At 46.7% G+C, this 23,159-nt stretch overlaps 1 pseudogene; it reads right to left on the bottom strand.

Annotated features, from left to right (window-relative positions):
• Positions 1-9,917: 9,917 nt before the first annotated feature.
• On the bottom strand, positions 9,918-22,918 carry LOC100454309 (olfactory receptor 7E24-like; annotated as a pseudogene).
• Positions 22,919-23,159: the final 241 nt, after the last annotated feature.

The following is a 23,159-nucleotide window of genomic DNA, read 5'->3' on the forward strand; positions in this document are numbered from 1 at the left end:
GCCAGGCCCTGCACCTCCTCCCCGCCCCAGCCAGGTTGCACCCCGATGGTCTCCCTGCCCAAGGAGGAGAGAAGAGAAGGGACGTCCCGAGAGGGTGGACATCGGCCACAGCCACCTTGTCTTTGCTCTTATTGCATGATTTGGAGGTGGTGGGAAAACCGACGCTGCTCAAAACTCGTGGAGAATTCCGCCTGCAGGATGGCATGAATGCACCTTCGCATTGCCTACCAACAGATCTTTTTTGAGCATCAGTGTGGACCAAGTGTGGTGATGGGGGAGGGGATATTGCGGTGAACATGACAGGCATTGCCTTCACCCAGTGGGGCTCAGCGCTGGGTGACAAGGCATTGAGAATGGACATTGTCAACTGGGCAAAAGGAGGCCAGGGAGAAGTGCTGGGTGCATGAGAATTGAAAAAGACAGGAGGCTCAGCAGGTCCTGGAGCTGGGAGAGGGACCGCAGCAGCAGCTGTTCCAAAGGAAGCAACAGCTGAGAGAGGTCTCAGAGAGTTGTTCTCAGCCCAGTGGAGCGTGATCAGGCAGAGGGAACAGCGTGTGCAAAAGCCCAGAGGCTGGGAAAGAAGCAGAAGGAGGACTGTGGGGCTGGAGCGTGGTGGACAAAGGGGAGAGAGGTGTGGTGGGCTGACAGATTGCCTGGGACCCAGCCGTGCAGGGACAGAGGAGATAGGGGATCCTTGCAGGCCCCCAGTCGGGGCTCAGGCACAGAGACAATGCAGATGGGCAAAGGGAGGAGACGTGGAGAAATATTTTGGAGGCATGCCCTGATGAATGAGCCCAGGATGCACCCTTAGTGTCAGTGTGGAGCTCCTTCCTTGGCTGTGTGATGAGCTGAACCCGGGGGTATTTTCTGGATATCGAGGTGCTACACCCAGAGTCCAGGACAGGCCAAGTGAGCACCAGCAGCTCCCGGCCTACCTCAAAAGCAGGAGAGACAGGGGAGACTGGGGAGGCCGGGGACACAGGGGAAGGCAGGAGAAGCCAGGGAAGCAGAGGAGGCCAGGGAGGCAGTGGAGGCAGGAGAGGCTGCGGAGGCTGTGTCCTTTCCATGATTCTGCCCAGGATCCTAGGCCCCTGTAGTCCCTGAGCTTCCCCACCCCAAGCGCTGGAACGATGTTGCACAATGGTCTCCCCACTAAGCTCCTGATGGCGGCCCCTACCCTGCTGTGCTCCCTATTTCAACCCTAACAGCTCTCACAGTGGGCAGCACATAGTAGGTGCTCAGGAGACACTGGTGGGAGAGCACATAGGTGTGCTCAGCACCTTCCTCTCTCTTCCAGCTGTCCCCTGTCACGAAATAATTCTGTTAACGACACATAGGATTTCAGACCCTCTTTTATTACTTTCCATATGCTAATCCATCTATACCTCACAGCAGCCCTGAAGGTGGGTGCGATTAGGATGCTCATTTTACAGAGGAGACTGAGGTATAAAGAGGATAAGTGACATAGGCACACTACAGGGGCCAGGGCCAAGTGACCGCAGCACTCAATCCCCAAAGGCAAGGTGGACGCAGTTACCACAAAGGACAGCAGAGTTAAAGCTGCAAGCAGAATAGCCTGACTCACAGAGACCTATGGTGCCAGCTGATCGTGGCATTCCTAGAAGTGAATTAGATAGGAAGCCTGCCACATTTTTACTTGATCTGTGTTTGCAGAAGAGTTCTAGGTCAGGTGAGCGGAAGTCTAATCTGAATCATAAAAGCAGAGTCACAGTCCCCAGTCAATTCCCAGACATAAGCCAGTTCACAGACCCACAGGCCCTTGTCTGAATGGGAAGCCAGGTCCCCTCCAGAAAGGACTCTTCTCCACTGCCAAAAATTTATACTGTCAATCTTTCTCCCAGCCTGCCCCCAAAGGAATACACAGCCTTTTACCAGGATGACTGAACAGCGGAAAAGGAACTAATGAGACCTGTGCAGGATCACTGGACACAGGCTCTGAACTGGCACTAGGGCGAGACTAGGGTCTACCCATCAGAATAGGCATTTTGGAGGTCAGGGGAATGTTGGTGCAAGTTCATGTCATGCTACATCCATTAGGTCCCCAAATCCATCCTCTGCTTATATACAAAGTGGCAATGCTGAGATTCCAATTCAAGGCATCCAACATAGAGGCTGTGCTCTTCCTCATTGAACATTCTGACACTAGTAACCAATTTAAAAATGCAAACACCTCCTGGGGCTAGCCAGAGTCCTCCAAACAGTCATGTAAATTGGTTCTGTCAAGGATTTCCTCCTACCCCCTCCCCGCTGAGAGCCAGTTGTAAGGAGAGACTAGGGAAGGGCATTGGGTAACTTTGTTGCTAAAAGCTCTTCTGGATAAAGACGTTTGGGAAAAGCAGCAAATAGAGTTCAGCAGAAGAGGTAAGAAAGTAAGTTTATGTTTGACCAGGCACGGTGGCTCACGCCTGTAATCCTAGCACTTTGGGAGGCTGAGGCGGGCAGATCACCAGGTCAAGAGATCAGACCATCCTGGCCAACATGGTGAAGCCCCGTCTCTATTAAAAATTAGCAGGTCATGATGGCACACGCCTGTAGTCCCAGCCACTCGGGAGCCTGAGGCAGGAGAATCACTTGAACCCAGGAGGCAGAGGTTGCAGTGGGCGACAGAACAAGACTCCGTCTCATAAAACAAAACAAAACAAACAAAAAAAGTAAGCTTATTTTTAAGTCTGAACAAATGTAGTGGTTTAGGGGTTCTGCAAACACGGCCCCAATCAGGCTACAAGATGTTGTGGCAGCAACTTTTACACCCAGTCACTCCTGGCTGGCTGAGCCACTTTTCAAAATACCCTTGTAAGCTGTACAGAGCAGCTGGCTCCACTGGCAGCTGGCAGGGCCATAACTCACACTGTCACTACTCCCTTCAAACCCCTTCAATAAACACTTTTATTTTTTTTCTTTTTGAGACGGAGTCTTGCTCTGTCATCCAGGCTGGAGTGCAGTGGCGCAATTTCGGCTCACTGCAAGCTCCGCCTCCTGGGTTCATGCCGTTCCCCTGCCTCAGCCTCCCAAGTAGCTGGGACTACAGGCGCCCTCCACCATACCCGGCTGATTTTTTGTATTTTTAGTAGAGACGGGGTTTCACCGTGTTAGCCAGGATGGTCTCAATCTCCTGACCTTGGGATCTCCCCCCCTCGGCCTCCCAAATTGCTGGGATTACAGGTGTGAGCCACCGCACCCGGCCTGGTAAGCACTCTTAATCAATGCAACAGGAACAAACATTTGCTGCAGAGCGGCAACGTGCAGGGAGGAACATTGTTCCACTCAGGCTCAGAAAGCAAAACCTCTTGGCTCTTTACATCTATGCGAGAGCTCACAGGAAAAGCCCTCTGTGTGGCTGCCAGCCTCACACACTCCCCCCAAGGGGTGAGTTTCTCTTTCCATGTTAATCTATGCTCTGATGTGCCATCTGTCAACCACCACACCATTCTCAGTTGACATTTCAAAGCATCTTTGCTCAGTGAATGGTCACCAGCCCTGCCCTGCAAGCCCCCAGGTGACATTGAACTTAGAGAGAAAACAGGTTTCGGGGTGGATTTCAGTTCAGCATCTTGGAGTGTCTGTGTGGACATGAAATCTGTCTCCCCAGCTGTGGGCTGCATCCTTGTTTGTCATCTGGTTTGGCTGATGGGGACTTGGAAACTCGTGGGTCCCTTCACAATTTGTGAAGAAGCTGCATGGCCCTTCCAACAAAAGCAAGCAATAGGAACAGAAGCCCAAGACTTCAGATCAAGGTGCAACTTATAGCAGCCTCAGTGTAAAAGCAAACAGGAGTCAGAGGGATTTCTAAGGCAGAATCTAGTCCCCAGGGCAGCTATAAGGCAAAGAGAAAGAGAGAGAGAGACAGAGACAGAGACAGAAAGACAGAGAGAGATGGGAGGAGACACGAGGCACCCAGGCCTCTGCATCAAAATCCCTACAAGAGGGGATTCCTAAAAATGCAGGAGGCTGAGGTGGGTGCACACAGAAGTTCAAGACTAGCCTGGGCAACATAGCAAGACCCTGTCTTTACAAACAATACAAAAATCAGCCGGGTGTGGTGGTGTATGCCTGTGGTCCCAGCTACCCAGGAGGCTGAGGTGGGAGGATGGCTTGAGCCCAGGAGGTAGAGGCTGCAGCGAGCCGAGATAGCACCACTGCACTCCAGCCTGGGCGACAGAGTGAGACTTCATCTCAAAAAAATTTTTAAAAATTTTTAAAAAGGATCACCCTGGCTACCTGAATGGATGGTAAGAAGGTAAGAGCAGAAGCAAGGAGACCAGCAGGGAGATTCTGCAGTGGGAATCCACAGTGGCTCAGACCAGGCTGCCGCTGAAGACCGGCTGGATTATGTATATATTTTGATGATGAAGCAGCTCACTGACTCTTGAAGAGTGGGCTCTAGGAGACTGTATTTTTAACAAGCTCTCAGAGGATTCCAATGCAGGCTGAAGTTGAAGAACTCCTGATTTAGGTGAAGCTTCTGTTTTATCCTTCGGGAAGTACCTACTGACTTTTCTCCAAGCCACCTCAAAAGAGGTGCTAGACAAGTTGTGCTCCAGTGTCTGAACATGTGTGCACAGCTCTAGAGCAGACCTCAGGACACCGAGTCAAAGGTTAGGAGTACAACAGTGAACAACCACCATCCTCTTTTCAATGAGCTTTGCATTTAATGAGAGAAATAGAAAGCAAAAAAAAAAAAAAAATCATTTTCAACTCAGAATGGTAAGAGTTATGGTGACAGTATGCCTGGGGCAATGGGGGCACATAGAAGGGGCAGCCAATCAGCCAGTTACAGTTGTTCATGCCTGTAATCCCAGCACGTTGGGAGGCCAAGGTGGGTGAATCACTTGAGGCCAGGAGTTCAAAAACAGCCTGGCCAACATGGTGAAATCCTGTCTTTACTAAAAATACAAAAAAAATTAGCTGGGTGTGGTGGCAGGCACCTGTAATTTCAGATACTCAGAAGGCTGAGGGGGGAGAATTGCTTGAACCCGGGAGGCAGAGATTGCAGTGAGCCAAGATCGTGCCACTGCACTCCAGCCTGGATGGCCAGAGTGAGACTCCATCAAAAAAAAAAAAAAAAAGCCAGGAGGTGGGTGGGCATCCAATCTATATCAGGTGGTCAGAAATACTTCTCCATCACAGGACTTCTAAGTTGACGACTAGAAAATGGTAGGACTTAGCCAGGTCGATAGGAGAGGTATGGAAGATCATTCCCAGCAGAGGGAAGAGCATGTGCAAAAATTGAGAAGTGAGAGGGTGCGGAGCTGAGAGATGTTCATGTAATTGTAAAAAGTGACTAATGTAGAGGTAAGTTGGAGCCAAATCATAAAGGCTCTTTGTCATGTTTGTCCTGTAGAAAAAGGGAGACAGTAGATGTTTTTAGGCAGGGAAGTAATGATCCACTTTGTGCTATAAAAAGAGCAGTCTGGCTGGAGGAGAGTGGGAGCTGAGTAGACCAGGTAGGAGGCTGCAATACACCAAGTGAGACAAGATGGTTGGCTGGACCAGGGCTGTGGCAGTGAGGATGGAGGGGAGACAGTAGACTAACTTGACTGAGAAAGAGGGAGGAATGCAGGATGAGGCCCAGGTGTTTTGGAAGCTTGGTGGATGGTGGTGAGCCCAGGCAGAAGAGGAAATCAGGAGAGGAAAGGTAAGGTGAAGTCAATGCAAGACAGACAGCCAAGTAGAGATCACCAGTGGGCAGCTGGATTCATCAGCCTGGAGTTACACAGAGAGCTCTGGAATGGAAATAAAGAGGAAAGGACTGTGCGAATAGGTGAATCCTCCCTGAATAATGTGTAGAGAAAGGAGAATAGAACACAGGGGACAGAAAAAGGGAAGAGATTTGTTATTAAAACCAACCATCCATCGGACATCTTCCAATAAAACACTTATTAGAGGTTTCCTCAGTGTGAGTTATTCAGGACCAGAGCTAAAGACCATATTCACAATAAAATAACTGCTGGGAGGGTCTTAATGAAAACATTTAATGCTGCTTTTAAAACAACAACAACAAAAAGGCTTTAGCTACTGCACAGACCGTGGAGCAATTTTTCAGCAAGAGTCTATCAAACACGAATCTGATCTGACTCAAGGAGGTGTCATATCAAGTATAAAAATCCAATTCCAATGTCCATAAGAGCCTTTCTGCCAGGTACAAGAACCTAATCCAGTTGAAGTGATTTTCTACTGATTAATAGGCTGGGAATACACAGGCTGTTGGTTTTTGAGATTTCCTTTCCTGTGCCTTCATGCCAGCTGTGAAAGAGTCAAAAGGCTCCCAACTGTCAAAATAAAAATGACACTTGGTCACAGAGGAAACAGATTACAGGTCAATCACCTTGATGACTTTTTAACTATGAGGAGCCATTAATGTTACTAAATAAGCAAATCTGTTTGCATAACCAGATTTTTATAGGCTACTGGGAATAAAGGTTTTCCTAAGTGGGTGATTTGTACAACGATAGCCTTAGGGTCTCTGATGGAACAGATCTGATGAGGAAATGTTCCTTTAATTATGTGGAAGGCCAATTACCACGTTATAGCAACATTGTTTTGCAGATTGCATATAATTTCACCATTTCCATAGCTTCAGCACTATAATTCTGGAGAAAATTCAGGCACCAAGAAGACACTTGAGGCACATTATGCTGGAGATAAAGATGTTTTAGTGAATTCAATTTAAGCTACAACATTAAAGTTATTTTGTTGAATAAAATATAATGCAATAATGAGCTTGTGTATGTCAACTCTATAGTGGAGGTAATAATAGCTAGAGAGAGCATGTCCCCTCTCCTCTTTTTCATGCTCATTAGAGTAATAGATAATGCTATAGAGAGAACCTTTCTCTAATATGTGCTTCATCTCAGGCTAAGCGTGTTTTGTGCAACTGCGCTTCATGAAAGAAAAAAAAAAGGTAAAGGAACTAATTTGGGAGCCATTCACAAAAGCGCTACCACTTGATGTTATTTTATACTCTGGGATTTCTTATTCCCAGTGCCTACCAGGAATGGACTTTCCGGAGAAGCTCAGATTAATCACTCCTTATGAGAGGTGACAGCCTGCTGGCAGCCCTCACAGCCCTCGCTCTCTCTCGGCGCCTCCTCTGCCTGGGCTCCCACTTTGGCGGCACTTGAGGAACTCTTCAGCCCGCGGCTGCACCGTGGGAGCCCCTTTCTGGGCTGGCCAATGTTGGAGCTGGCTCCCTCAGCTTGCGGGGAGGTGTGGAGGGAGAGGCGCGAGCCGGAACCGGGGCTGCGCGCGGCGCTTGCCAGCCGGCTGGAGTTCCATTTGGGCGTGGGCTTGGCGGCCCCGCACTAGGAGCTGCGGGCCGGCCCTGTCGGCCCCGGGGAGAGAGGGGCTTAGCACCTGGGCCAGCAGCTGCTGTGGTCGACTTCTCGCCGGGCCTTAGCTGCCTCCCCGCGGGCAGGGCTCGGGAACTGCAGCCCGCCATTCCTGAGCCTCTCCGCTCCGCGGGCTCCTGTGCGGCCAGAGCCTCCCGGACAAGCGCCGCCCCCTGCTCCAAGGCTCCCAGTCCCATCGACCACCCAAGGGCTGAGGAGTGCGGGCGCACGGCGCGGGACTGGCAGGCAGCTCCACCTGCGGCCCCTGTGCGGGATCCACTGGGTGAAGCCAGCGGGGCTCCTGAGTCTGGTGGGGACTTGTAGAACCCTTATGTCTAGCTGAGGGATTGTAAATACAGCAGTTGGCACTCTGTATCTAGCTCAAGGTTTGTGAACACACCAATCAGCACCCTGTGTCTAGCTCAGGGTTTGTGAATGCACCAATCGACACTCTTATCTAGCTACTCTGGTGGGGACTTGGAGATCCTTTATGTCTAGCTAAGGGATTGCAAATACACCAGTTGGAACTCTGTATCTAGCTCAAGGTTTGTAAACACACCGATCAGCACCCTGTGTCTAGCTCAGGGTTTGTGAATGCACCAATCGACACTCTGTATCTGGCTACTCTGATGGGGACTTGGAGAACCTTTGTGTGGACACTCTGTATCTAGCTAATCTAGTGGGAAGGTGGAGAACCTTTGTGTCTAGCTCAGGGATTGTAAACGCACCAGTCAGCGCCCTGTCAAAACAGACCACTCGGCTCTCTGTAAAATGGACCAATCAGCAGAATGTGGGTGGGGCCAGGTAAAAGAATAAAAGCAGGCTGCCCGAGCCAGCAGTGGCAACCCGCTGGGGTCCCCTTCCACACTGTGGAAACTTTGTTCTTTCCCTCGTTGCAATACATCTTGCTGCTGCTCACTCTTTGGGTCCACACTGCCTTTATGAGCTGTAACACTCACGGGGAAGGTCTGCAGCTTCACTCCTGAAGCCAGCGAGACCACGTACCCACCGGGAGGAATGAACAACTCCAGACGTGCCACCTTAAGAGCTGTAACACTCACCGCGAAGGTCCTTAGCTTCACTCCTGAGCCAGCGAGACCACAAACCCCACCAGAAGGAAGAAACTTCAAACACATCTGAACATCAGAAGGAACAAACTCCAGACACGCCACCTTTAAGAACTGTAACACTCACCATGAGGGTCTGCGGCTTCGTTCTTGAAGTCAGTGAGACCAAGAACCCGCCAATTCCGGACACATTTATATACTTGGCACTGGGAGGTCTGTATGGAGCAAGTGAAGAAATCAGCAGAGTGAAGATAGAGGGAGAACAATATGATGGGGGAAAGGCAAAGTTACTGCCATGTTGGTTTCAATTCTGCCACTCATGAATGAGACCTATGACCTCCTCTCTCTAGGACTCTGTTGTTCTTATCTGTAGAGTGGAGGAATAGCAGGGCCTTTTAAAGTATTAACATTTCCTGTCCTATCTGTAAAACACTTTCTTTCAAACTGATGGGAATCTTGACTACTTTGCTAAGAGGACATAATAATCATCAAGATGAATGCACCAAACAACATTGCCTGAAACTATCTAAGCAAAAACTGAGAAAGTTACACAGGACAGACAAACTTCCTATAAGAGTAAGAACTCTTTAGCACATGCATAGTGTGCCAAAGACAACGCTGTGTTCACACCATTCTGCTTCCTGGACAGGCAGAAAGACTACATTTCCCAGCATCTCTTGCAGTTAGTTTGGAACCATGTGACTGCATTTCCACCAATAGGAATGTAAGAAATCACTTCTGGGCCAAGGTTATCAAAGGCAAGTGTGAGCTATGTTCCGTCTCTTCCTATCCATATAGCAACAAGAGAAAAACTCTGAGATACCAGAATGAAAAGACGGAAACCTCCAGAATCTCTGAATCACTGTTGGACAAGGGCCCCCAAGGAGAATCCCCTGCCCTGCACCAGACTATGTTATGGGTGCCAACACACTAAGAGTTCAGGGTTTATTTGTCTCAGCAGCATTGTCTGGTGTTACACTGACTAATATCCTAAGGTTTGAGAGATCTAGCATATTGTTAACTGAAGCTAGATTTCAATTACACTGAGAACCTTATCTATTTAAAAATAAAAACTCCCCTGAAAAAACAAATAATCCATATTCCTTTTAACCACATGTGGCACATTTGCCAAAAAACAAACAAACAAACAAACAAACAAAAAAACCCCCAAAAGAACTGGCCACATATTAGGCCATAAATAAGTTTCAACAAAATCCACTATACTATTGACATTACCCAGACCACGTTTTCCTGACCATAATGCAACAAAATTAGAAGTCAACAGCAAGAAGATAGCTAACCATAAGCATACATGTGGAAAATTAAAAATATCCTGTCATGAGTTAAAGGAAAAATCACAATAGAAATTACTAAATATTCTCAACAGAACGAAAACAAAACTTTATATATATATATGTATATATATATATTTTTGTGAGTCTTCCTACTTTGTTCTTCTTTTATAAGGTTATTTGGGAAATTCTGGGTCTCCTGAAATTCCTCATAGAGTTTTATGCTGTTTGTCAATTTCTGTGGCTGGGATGAACTGGTCGTAGTTCTCATAGACCGGGGTCTGCGTGTCGCTGTCTAGAGCCAGGATCTGCCGCACCATGTCCATCTCACTGTCCATCAGCTGGGCCAGAGGGCACTCTCTATGCAGCTTGTCTAGGTAAACTTCCGGGTCCAAGTGCGCCCCGTTCAGATCTCTGGGGTCCAGGGAGTCGGACCCGGCGGGGAGTCCCACCGCCTCCCCTTCCGAGAGGCCGTAATAAATCTTTAGCATCCTGTGGGCCTTCCGCCGACGCTCCGTGAACCTCCCCCTCGGGCCCTTCTGGGGAGTCCCCAGGTCCACACCCCGGGCTAGGCCCAGCGGCAGCTGCCACAGCCATAGCTCCAACTGCAGCCCACGGGCGTAACTTTTTATATTTTTAAGGTGGATACATGGAGCTACTTTTCTTCTGCTTTCATCACATCATTGAGGAAAGAGGTGGTTGCTTATGGTACCCCTGTTTCTACTGCAATCTGTAATGGATGAGAACCTCCCTGTTGCTGAGAGCAAAACAATGAACTAAGTTGTGCTGTAACACAGCCCTGTGTTGGGGGATTGGGAGTGATCATGCAAACGCTTGCAAATTTGCACAGTGACAGAGACAATTGTTTGGGCAGCTGTTCACTATATGAAAAGGCACCTGACCAAAAGTCAGTTACTGAGCTATCTCAATACTTTCATTTTATTTAAACTTTTGGCATCAGGGTGCAATTAAAGGAGAGAAAGGAAGCAAAGTGGTAAGTGTAAGATAAGGTACACACATGTGTAACAGAAAATGACAAGACAGGATGACTATTTGTCTCTTGGTTAGATCCTTGGGCTCTATGTCTCCTTCCGCAGAGAACCTAGTTTTCCTTTGTCCAGATTTGTTAGGGTGGATAATCCAGGCGCCTGCTCCCTCATGATGGAAACCAAAGACGTCCCTGGAGCCGCCTCCCGCTGCATCCTTTCCTGCACTGCGCACATGGACACAACTCAGCCGATTAGGTTTCCTCTCAGAACTTTAGTCTTGAGCAAAGGGATTAAAGGGTGAAGTGACTGAAGGTATGCCCTTCCAAAGTGGTACGTGAGCTAATGTTTAAAGTTTGCCAAGCCCATCCAAGCACTTTTTTTCGTAATTTTTATTTATTTATTTATTTTTTTGGCACAGAGTCTTGCTCTGTCGCCCAGGCTGGAGTGCAGTGGAGTGGTCTCGGCTCACTGCAACCTCTGTCTCCCGGCTTCAAAGGAGTCTCCTGCCTCAGCCTCCGCAGTAGCTGGGATTACAGGCATAAGCCACCATGCCTGGCTAATTTTTTTTTTGTGTGTGTGTGTGTATTTTTAGTAGAGACAGAGTTTCACCATGTTGGCCAGGCTGGTCTCGAAATCCTGACCTTGTGATTCGCCTGCCTCAGCCTCCCAAAGGGCTGGGATTACAGGTGTGAGCCACCGCGTCCAGCTTCCAAAAGTTTTCAGAAGAGCTCAGAGGTTTTAACCACAGGCACGTCGGAGGAGCATTTTTGAAACACTTTCATGCTTCCTCAATAGGAATGGAAGCCAAACCCCGAATTGATGACTCCTTTGAGGAAGTCGAGAGCTGTAAGGAAAGCCAGGAACAGGGGGAAGGGAGAGATGCGTCCCGAATGATCCTGTGCCCATTCTTTCTGGAATCCTTGATGTGATCTCAGCTGCCCTTTCTATACTTGACACAGTGATTGTGGCACCCACTGGTCTAGCTGTGGTCTACAAGGAACCCCCAAAGAGAAGGGCACAGTGAGCAGGGGCATCGGCCTGAGTGACAAGGATTTGAGAGGGCAGGTTGGATGGAGGGAGAGGACTGGCCAAATGCCATGTGTCTGGACTTAGACTGCCCGGTTCAAATTGGACTTCACCTTTTTTGACTTCGTGATCTGGTACAAGCTGTATGAAAATGCGTTGCTCCTTTTCTAGTCTGTAAAATCACCATGAAATATGCACTAATAACATGGAGACTACACAGATGAAATGAAAGAAGCTGCATAGAGCAGAGAGCTCAGAGCCTGGCCTTTAGGAAGCCTCAGTAAGGGTTCATGACGCCATGGTGTCTGTCGTCATCCTCTTTATCTTCAGCATCACCTTCATAAACTTTTTGTCGTTCTTAGGGAATGGTTTAGAGGGACTGATTCCCTGCTATCATGTGTGAGATGTCTATGAAAAGGACAACCAATGGGGGAGGAAAGCAAAATTTTGAATAAGATTTCTGAGACCCCCAGCACAACCAAGAACAGAAACTCCACAGTCTGCTGAGCAGAGAGTTTGCACATTGGTCTCCTCCCATCTGCCCACCGCACTCTCTCGTTTGTCCTGAGGAGGAGGAAGGAAAACAAGGCTCCCGACCATCCCTCAGCACTCGCTTGAAGGAGTCGCCCTCTCCTCCACACCTGTGGGTATTTCTAGTCAGATGGGATGAGAGACTGAGAAAAGAAATAAGACACAGAGACAAAGTATAGAGAAACAACAGTGGGCCCAGGAGACCGGTGCTCAGCATACCAAGGACCTGCACTGGCACCAGCCTCTGAGTTCCCTCAGTTTTTATTGATTATTATTTTTATTATTTTAGCAAAAAGGAATGTAGTAGGAGGGCAGAGTGATAAGAAGGAGAAGGTCAGCAACGAACATGTGAGCAATAGAATCTATGTCATAAGGAAGTTCCAGGGAAGCTACTGTGACTGGAGATGCACGTAAGCCAGATTTATGTTTCTCTTCTCCTAAACATCTCGGTGGAGTAAAGAATAACAAGGCAGCATTGCTGCAAACATGTCTTGCCTCCCACCATAAGGCGGTTTTTCCCCCATCTCAGAATTGAACAAATGTACAATCAGGTTTTATACCGAGACATTCAGTTCCCAGGGGTAGGCAGGAGACAGTGGCCTTCCTCTCTCTCAACTGCAAGAGGCTTTCCTCTTTGACTAATCCACATCAGCACAGACCCTTTACGGGTGTAGGGCTCGGGGACGGTCAGGTCTTTCTCATACCACGAGGCCACATTCCAGACTATCACATGGGGAGAAACCTTGGACAATATGCCGCTTTCAAGGGCAGAGGTCCCTGCGGCTTTCCACAGTGTATTGTGCCCCTGGTTTATTGAGACTAGAGAATGGCGATGACTTTTACCAAGTATACTCCTAGTAAACATTTTGTTAACAAGGCACGTCCTGCACAGCCCTAGATCTCTTAAACATTCATTTCATACAACACATGTTTTTGTGAGATTCAGGTTGGGTCAAAGTGGCTGGGGCAAAGCTACACATTAACAACATCTCAGCAAAGCAATTGTTGAAAGTACGTGTCTTTTTCAAAATGGAGCCTCTTATGTCTTTCCTTTCTACATAGACACAGTAACAGTCTGATCTCTCTTTCTTTTGCCTACACTCACTGAACTGCCCTTCCCCTCTGCTGGGCCATGACCACGGAGGACAGGTCCACTGTCCTCCCTGCATGGTGCCCGATGGAGTCTCAGACTCCGTCCCCGAGGCTGGCAAGAAGACAGGGTGAGACGTGAGCCTCCTGATACAGGTGACAGGTGTGGAACCCACAGGACTGGACCCTCACACTGCAGGGCTGGAGGCACAGACTATTTACTCTTCTGTGGTCTGGGGAGTTCAAGGCACAGAGCTCCTCATTAGCCAGAGTCGCCCAAGTTCCCCAGCCTCTAAGGATTTCCTCATAATAATTCAAGAATTAGCGGAGAAAAGTGAGTGTCCATAGAAGCTTTGGGGCTCTTCCTCTAATCAGGAGAAAGCTGGTGTGTATTCTTCACTTCTTTCTTTTCTTTTTAAAGATCCAACAGCTATAATTTTCATCTTTTATGGGAAAATATACCACATATAAGTATTGAAAATTATAAATATATATTAAATTATATAGAATGGCCAGTATAAACATTTACAATTTCCACTCTTTTTCAGTTTACAGTTTTATGACATTAAGTACGTTCACATTGTTTAGCAACCGTCACTGCCATCGTCTCCGGAACAGTTTTATCTTTCAAAATGGAAATTGCACCCATTCACCAAACTCTCCACTCCTCTCTGTCCCCCACCCATGGGGGCCACCTTTCTAGTTTGCAACTCTATGAGTTTAACTACTCTAGACATTTGATAGATAAGTGTAATCATACCGTGTTTAATTTTTTTGGTTTGGAGACAGAGTCTTTCTCTGTCGTCCAGGCTGCAGTGCAGTGGTGTGATCTCGGCTCGCTGCAACCTCCACATCGTGGGTTCAAGCGATTCTTGTGTCTTAGTCTCTCGAGTAGCTGGGATTACAGGCGTGCGCCACCACGCCCAGCTAATTTTTGTATTTTTAATAGAGACGAGCTTTCACCATATTGGCCAGGCTGGTCTCGAACTCCTGACCTTAAGTGATCCACCTGGCTCAGCCTCCCAAAGTGCTGGGGTGACAGGTGCGAGCCACTGAGCCTGGGCGTGTTTAACCTTTTGGGATTTATTTATTTCACTGACGATAATGTCTTCGAGGTTCATCCATGTTGTGGTCTGCGTCAGAAGTGCCTGTCCTTTTTTTTGTTTGTTTGTTTGACTTTGTTTTGTTTTGCATTTCCATGGAGCCTCACTCTGTCGCCCAGGCTGGAGTGCAGCGGCACAATCTGGGCTCACTGCAACCTCCGCCTCCCGGGTTCCAGCGATTCTTGCGCATCAGCCTCCCGAGTAGCTGGGACTATAGGCACACGCCACCACGCTCGTCTCATTTTTTGCATTTTCACTAGAGACAGGGTTTCACCAAGATGGCCAGGCTTGTCTTGAATTCCTGACCTCAGGTGATCCGCCCACCTCGTTCTTCCAAGATGTTGCGATTACAGGCGTGAGCCGCCGCACCGGCTAAAAGTGCCTGCCTTTTTAAGGCTGGATAGTCTTCCATTGTATGAAGGAACTGCAGTGTGCTTTTTCATTCATCTGTCCACGAACCCTTGGGTTGCTTCCACGTTTTGGCTGTTGCGAATAATGCTGCTATGAATATGGATGTACAAATCTGTCTTCCACTCCTGGCTTCTAATTCTTTTTGGTAGGTACCCACAAATGCAACTGCGGGAACATCTGATCATTCTGTTTCTAATTTTTCCAGTGCACGCCATTCTATTTTCTCCGTTCCTTCACGGTTTTACATTCCCTCTGATCGTATTCGAGCATTCCTATATCCTTCTAGTCTGACCAATGCTTGTTTGTTTATCATATCCATCCTAATGTGTGGTATCTCATTCTTTGTTTGACTTGGGCTTCCCTATGACTAGTGATTTTGAACATCATTTTAGATGCTTATTGGCTATTGCTATATCTTCTTTAGGGACACGTCTACTCGAGTCTTCTGACCATTGTTGATGGAATGCTTTGGGTTTCTTGTTGTTTAGTTCTAGCTGTTGTTTATATGTGATGGATATCAGCCTCTTTTCAGATATATGATTTTCAAATGTTTTTCCTAATCCACGGGTTATCTTTTCACTCAGTTCACAGTGTTTTTCGCTGCACAAAAGTGTCTGTCATTTAGATGTAATCCAAGGAATCTAATTTTCTTTTGTTGCCTATGCTTTTGGTGTCATATCCCAGAGAGCATTGCCCAATCTGATGTCATGAAAGTGTGGCCAATGTTTTCTTTTAGGCATATGATACTTTTAGCCCTTGGGGTTATGTCTTTCATCCAGTTTGTGTTAATTTTTGCACCTGGTGTGACATGGGGTCCACCTTCATTCTTCTGCATGTGGAAATCAAGTTTCTCCGACACCATTTCTTGAAAAGGCTGCTTTTCCGCCGATGAGTTTTCTTAGCACTCATGTTAAAAATCATTTGAACATATAGGTGAGAAGTTATTTCTGGGCTCAAAAACAAACAAACAACAATCGACAACAGATAAGGATACAGCATGGGCTCGGCGCGGTCGCTCACGCCTGTAATCCCAGCAGTTTGGGAGGCCGAGGCGGGTGGATCACCGGAGGTCAGGAGTTGAAGGCCAGCCTGACCGACTGGGAGAAACTCCCGTGTCTACTAGAAATACAACATTAGCTGGGCGTGCTGGCTCATGCCTGTAATCCCAGCCTCTCGGGAGGTGGAGGCAGGAGAATCGCTTGAACCCAGGAAGCAGAGGTTGCGGTGAGCCAAGATTGCCCCATGATACTTCAGCCTGGGCCACAAGAGCGAAATTCCATCTCAAAACAAAAAACAAAAAACAAAAAACCAGCATGATTTCAAGAGTAGAAAGAGAAGAGCTTAAAAGCAGCATAATGAGAAAGGAAGTTTCTTACCAATGCATCTGGAAATATGCAAGCAATTCTCGTGAGTTAAAATGTTCACCCCGTACTTTCAAACACTAGAACTCACTATTCTATCTTCCTGTATTTTGGGACCCAGTTGTCCACTTGTCTTCATTCCCCATCCCACCCCTTTTCTTCCTAGCGTCTGCTAACCCCCTTTATACTCTCCACCTTCCTGAGATTCCTTTTGTGTGTAGGTGTGTGTGGGATGGAGTCTCTTTCTCTTGCCCAGGTTGGAGTACACAGGCACAGTCCAGGCTCACTGCAACCTCCATCTCCCGAGTTCAAGCGCTTCCTGGGCCTCAGCTCTCCGAGTAGCTGAGACTACAGGCACCCATCACCACGTCCGGCTAATTGTTTGTGTTTTCCCTAGAGACAAGCTTTCACCATGTTGGCCAGGCGGGTCTCGAACTCCTGGACTGAAGTGATCCATGCGACTCGGCCTCCCACAATGCTGGGATTACAGGCCTGAGCCACAACACCTGGCCAAGGTTTCCTTTTTTCTTCCTACATGGAAGTGAAGAGACGAAATATTTGTCATTCTGTGCCTGGCTTAATTCATTTAATATACAGACCTGCAATCTCACCCATTTCGTCCGCAGTGGAGAGGATTTTCTTCCTTTTTAGGCTGAATAATACTTCATTGGGTGTGCATACCACAGTTTCTTAATTGAAACAAATTTCAAAAGAGCAAGTATTTTTGAAATGTCTTGGAATGTGAAACATCAGGGATACTGTGCCCATTTTATTCTTTTCTATTTCGCATCTTATGTATATGCAAGTGTATAACAAAGCACCAATCAATGTGTGTATAAATCTATAACTTCAACAAATGTGAAATGTAAATGCTAAGTGGTGGCAGGGCGCGGTCGCTCATGCCTGTAATCCCAGCACTTTGGGAGGCGGAAGCGGGTGGATCACCTGAGGTCGGGAGTTCAAGACCAGCCTGGCCAAAATGGAGAAACACTGTCTCTACCAACAATTAAAAAAAAAATAAACAAATAAAATTAGCCAGGCATGGCAGCGCATGCCTGTAATCCCAGCTACTTGGAAGGCTGAGGCAGGACAATTGCTTGAATACGGGAGGCAGAGGTTGCAGTGAGCCGAGACCGTGACATTGAACTCCAGCCTGGGCAACAAAGGTGAAAATCTGACTCAAAAAAAAAAAAAAAAAAAGGAAAAGAAAGAAATAGAAAATACGAAATGGTAAGAAAAAACAGCATAATAAACATTTGTATGGTGTTGACGGACAATGCATTTGAAGATAATATTTGAAGAAATCATGTTACAATTAATTTCTGTTCTTACTCATTGGAGCTTGATGTCTCTAAAAACTTTGTCATTGGAAACATCTCTGGTGCTTTATAAGAAAAAAAAAAAATCCACATACTCACACAGGTGCAAGGAAATCCGAATCTCAGGTGTTGAGACCCAGGCCTCATCATTTGTAAGCTCCCCAGGTGATTAGACTCAAAGCCAAGATTCAGGAATGGCGACATGGATCTCTACACATAACCTGCCTAAGTAGATTCTCTAGAAGCAGTTTATGAAGAAATTCCACATGAACTGTGGAAGAGGATATGAATTTGATGTACAGTATGTCCTCACTTAACATCTTTGAAAGTCTCTTGGAAACTTCACCTCGAAGCAAAATTATGTATAGTGAAACCACTTATTTTTAATCAACAGTATAACTACACAACTTTAAACAACCAACGGTGTTGGAGGAGCTTCTGTACATTGTTTCCATAAAGTCAGTTTTCAGGGAATTCCAAAATGAAGTGAGGACTTCGTGTATATAAAAAGATAGTTGTGATTCCACCTGGATGAGAGGGTTACTGCTCAGAAACTAAAAGGGGCCGCCTAGGTATAGAGGATTCTGTCATGAGGTTTCTGCTAAACAAAGGATCCCAGAATACTCACCCATTCCAGTTAAAGGCATAACGAAGAAAGCAATATTCACAAAGGAAATGCGGAAAGGAATAAAAGCCATCAAGCCACAAAAATAATGTCACTAAGGGGCAGGATTTGCAGATGTAGAGATTGAATGTGGTTGCCCTTTCTCACCCACACAAGAGAAAGGATGGAACAGATCAGGAGATTCGACTGTTCTGCTGCGCAGCCTCCGCAGGGCACTTTGTATGTCCCTGTTTCTCAGGCTGTAGATGAAAAGGTTCAGCATGGGGGCGAGCACAGCGTACATCACTGATGCCACCACACCATTCCTGGGGGGTGGTGACACAGCTGAAGTCAGGTACATGCCAATGCCTGTTCCGTCAAATCAGCAAACAACTGCTAGGTGAGAGCCACAGGTGGAGAAGGCTTCCTACTTCCCATCTGACGATGAAATCCTTAGAATGGAGGGGACAATTTTATAGTAAGACAAAAGGATCCCTGAAACGACAAGAAAACCCAACATAGTACTACCGAAATCTATGAATATGCTATCGATGACGCTGTCAGAACAGGCAAGTTTGAGAAGTTGAGAGGGGTCACAGACAAAATGAGAGATTTCCACATTCTTGATGATGGTGAATTGTAACACAATCCAACTGGGCAGCTGGCAATCCAACAGGCTAAGGAAAAAGGACACCAAAACGAAGAAGACACAGAGGTGAGGATTCACGATGACTGGGTAGTGCAGAGGGCGACAGATGGCTACAAAGCAGTCATAGGCCATCACAGGCAGAAGCATGTCTTCTATACATGCAAAAAGGACCAAGAAAGACATCTGTGTCAGGCAGCCCGCATGAGAGATGACTCTGCTATGTGACTGCATGTCCACAATCATCTTGGGAACCGTGGCCGAGGTGAAACCCATGTCAGCCCAGCACAGGTTGGAGAGGAAGAAGTACATGGGGGTGTGGAGGGGGGAGTCAGAGCTGACAGCCAGGATGCTGAGCAGGTTCCTCAGCACCGTGACCAGATACGTGGACAGGGACAGGGAGAGCAAAGCGAGGACGGGCTGCAGTTCTGGATCCTCTGAGAGTCCCAGGAGGAGGAATTCTCAGACACCTGTGAGATTCCGTGGCTCCGTGTGTCTTGGACACCTTGAGAAGGAAAGATTATTGGAAAAATAAAAGATAAAAACCAGCCCTTAATGCTGGATGCAAGCAATTCACAAGGAACACTTTCACACTTGGGGACCATACACCGCCAGCAATGTTTCTCAGCTGTGACAATTCCAAAAATCTCAGAATTATTACGTGGTTTACTTTTTTGCTATACAAGTCTTTCTGTACATACTACTTTAGGGAAAATCCACTGAAGAATATTAGAAGACCAAAACGTCATATATAACAAATCCGTGATCTCAGTAAAATACGGCCTACTCTTTTCAGAAAAAATACAATGCAATGAAAATGTCCTTCTCTCTTTAAGAAAAAGATCTCATCTAATTGAAAGAAATTAAGAAGCGGTGAAATACACTCCATTTTATTCTGACACCGTGCTGCAAGTTCCTGTGATGTAGAATATGTAAAAGGACGACACAAGAGCTAGGACCCCATTATCTAAAACCGAAATCGAAGCTTATAGTTCTCAATCGGAGGACCTTTTAACATGCCTGTTACTTTTCATATTTATTATCATCCTTAGGTTTTCTGACATCATTTCTTCATAAAAGTACATGCACACTCAAATATGGGAGCTGTGTTTCCAAATGAATTGAATATATAACTCTTGGCCCAGCACCATGCCTCACACCTGTAATCCCAGCACTTTGGGCGGCCGAGGCTGATGGATCACCTGAGGTCAGGACTTCCAGAACAGCCTGGCCCACGTGGTGAAACCCCGTCTCCAGTGAAAATAAAATAAAATTAGCCGGGTGTGGTGGCGCGTAACCCTAGCTACTCGGGAGGCTGAAGCAGGAGAATCCCTTCGAACCTGGAAGGCAGAGATTGGACACCCTTTGATAGGATTTTTGATATTCTAGGGAGATATTGCTCCTGACAGCAGAGTGGGCGTACACCCTGTGATATTATCTGTAATATCCTAGAAAGATATTGCTCCTAATATCAGGGTGGCTCTACACCCTGTGATATTAATTGTAATGTCCTACAGAGATATGACTGCTAATAATACAGTGGGTGTACAACCTGTGATATTATTCATAATATATTACAGAGATACGACTCCTGGTATCACAGTGAGTGTACACCATGTTTCTACACCCTGTGATCTTATTTGTAACAACTTAGAGGAATATTACAGCTAATATCAAAGTGGGGGTCCACCCTGCGATGTTATTTGTTATCTACTAGGTAGATGTTACTCCTAATATCACAGTGAGTGTACATTATGTGTGGAGAGACTGTGAAATTATTCATAATACCCTAGGAAGATATTACTCCTAATATCACAGTGGGTGTACACCCTGTGATATTACTTGTAATCACCTAGGGAGATACGATTCCTAATATTACAGTGGGTGTACACTCTGTGATGTTATTTGTAATGTCCTAGGAAGAGATTACTCCTAATATCAAAGTGGATGTACACCATGTGTGTACACTCTGTGATCTAATTCGTAATATCACAGAGAGATATTTCTCCTATTATCACAGTGGGTGTACATTCTGATATGATTCGTAGTATCCTAGAGAGATATTGCTCCCAGTATCACAGTGGGGGTACACCCTGTGATATTATTCATAATATCCTAGAGAGATATTACCTCTAATATCACAGTTTCTGTACACCCTGCGGTATTATTCATAATATCCTAGGGAGTTATTATCCCTAACATCACAGAGCATGTACACCATGGGTGGACACCCGGTGATGTTATTGGTAATATCCTAGGGGGATATTACCCTTAATGTCACAGTGGGTGTTCACCATGTGTGTATGCACTGAGATGTTACTCGTAATATCGTAGGGAGAAATTACACCTAAGGTTACAGTGGGTGTACACCATGTGTTTCTGTTGTGTGATGCTACTGGTAATATCTCAGAAAGTTATTAGTCCTAGTGCCACGGTGGGTGTATACCATGTGTGTCCACTCTGTGATGTTATTCGTATTATCCTAGGGAGGTAGTTCTCATAACATCGCCGTGGGTGTACATCAGGTATGTACTCCCTGTGGTCTTATTGACTATGTCCTGCGTTGATAGTACTCCTAATATCACCGTGCGTGCGCACCATGTGTGTACATTCTGTGATGGTGTTCGTAGTATCCTAGGGAGATATCACTCCCGATGTCATAGTGGGTGTACAGCCTTGTGATATTCTTGGTAGTATCCTTGGGATGTATTATTACTCGTGTTATCACAGTGGGTGTACACCCTGTGATAGTATTTGTAATATCCTAGGGAAATATCATTGTATACCCTGTGATATTGTTTGGGACATTTGAGGGAGCTATTTCTCTTAAAGTCAGAGTGGGTGTACACCCTGTAATATTCTTCCTAATATCACAGCGGGTGTACACCGTGAGTGATATTTTTTTCTAATATCCAGCGGGGGAGAGGATGATATTGCTTCCAGTATCACAGAAGGTGTACACCCCCCTGTGATATTGTTCCTAATATCCAGGGAAGGAGAGGATGACATTATTCGCAATATCACTGGGGGTGTACCACCTCCCGCCGGGATATTGTTCTTAATATCCGGAGGTGGGGAGAATGATGTTACTCCCAATATCACAGGGGTGTACACCACCCCTGTTTGTAAACACCCCCTGTTGTATTGTTCCAAATGGCCTGTGAAAGAGTAAATATGACTCCCATTATCGCGGGGGGTGTTGAGCCCTGATGATACTGTTTTCTAACATCCAGGGAAGGAGAGTATGCTATTACTCCCAAGATCGCAGGGGTTGTACACCCTTTTGTGTTTTTGTGCCCAATATCCAGGAAAATAGAGGATGATATTACTCCCAATATCGAAGTAATTGTACAGCTCCCCTGTGATATGCTTCCTCATATCCAGACAGGAAAAGAATGAGATTACTGCCAACAGCGTAGGGAACGTATACCCGCGCTGTGATATCTTTCTTTCCCAGTATCCAGGTGGGGAGACGATCATATTCCTTCCAATGTCGCAGGGTGTGTACACCCCCTCTGTGATCTCGTTGCTAACATCCAGGTTTGGGGAGGATGACATTACTCCCAATATCGCAGGGGGTGTACACACCCCTGTGAAAATCTTCCTCTATTCAGAGGGAGAGAGGATGATATTACTCCCAGTACCGCAGGGGGTTTACACAGCCCTGTGATACTCTTCCTAATATCCACAGGGAGAGAGGATGATAGTACTCCCAATATCGCAGGGGGTGTACACAACCCTGTGATATTGTTCCTAAGATCCAGAGCGAAAGAGGATGATACGACTCTCAATATCGCAGTTGGCGTACACCCCTCCTGTCCTATTGTTCTGAATACCCTGGGAGGGAGAGGATGAAGTTACGTTGAATATGGCAGGGAATGCACACCCTCCCCCTCTGATACCCTTCCTGATGTCCAGGGGAAGAGAGGAAAATTTTACCCCCAATATCGCAGAGGCAGTACACCCCACCTGTGATGTTGTTCCCAATATGCAAGGGGGGAGAGGATGATACTATTCTCAATATCGCAGGGCTGTTCACATCCCCAGTGACATTTTTCCTAATATCTAGGGGAGAGACAATTGTATGACAGCAAAGGTCGCAGGGTCTCTACGTCCCTTCCTGATATTGTTCCTAATATCCAGGGGGGAAGAGGATGGTATGAAATATGAAAGGGGGTGTACACCCCCCACCCCTACGATATTGTTCTTAATCATCGTGAGGGGAGACGATGATATCACTCCAAGTATCGCAGGGGTTGTTCGCCACCCCCTGTGATATCGTTTCTGATATCCACGGGGGGAGAAAATCACATTACTTCCAATATTGCAGGTGGCGTATACCCCACCTGAAATACGGCACCGAATATCCAAA

This window comes from Pongo abelii, chromosome 18 (assembly GCF_028885655.2).
Source record: "Pongo abelii isolate AG06213 chromosome 18, NHGRI_mPonAbe1-v2.0_pri, whole genome shotgun sequence".
Classification (NCBI taxonomy): Eukaryota; Metazoa; Chordata; class Mammalia; order Primates; family Hominidae; genus Pongo; species Pongo abelii.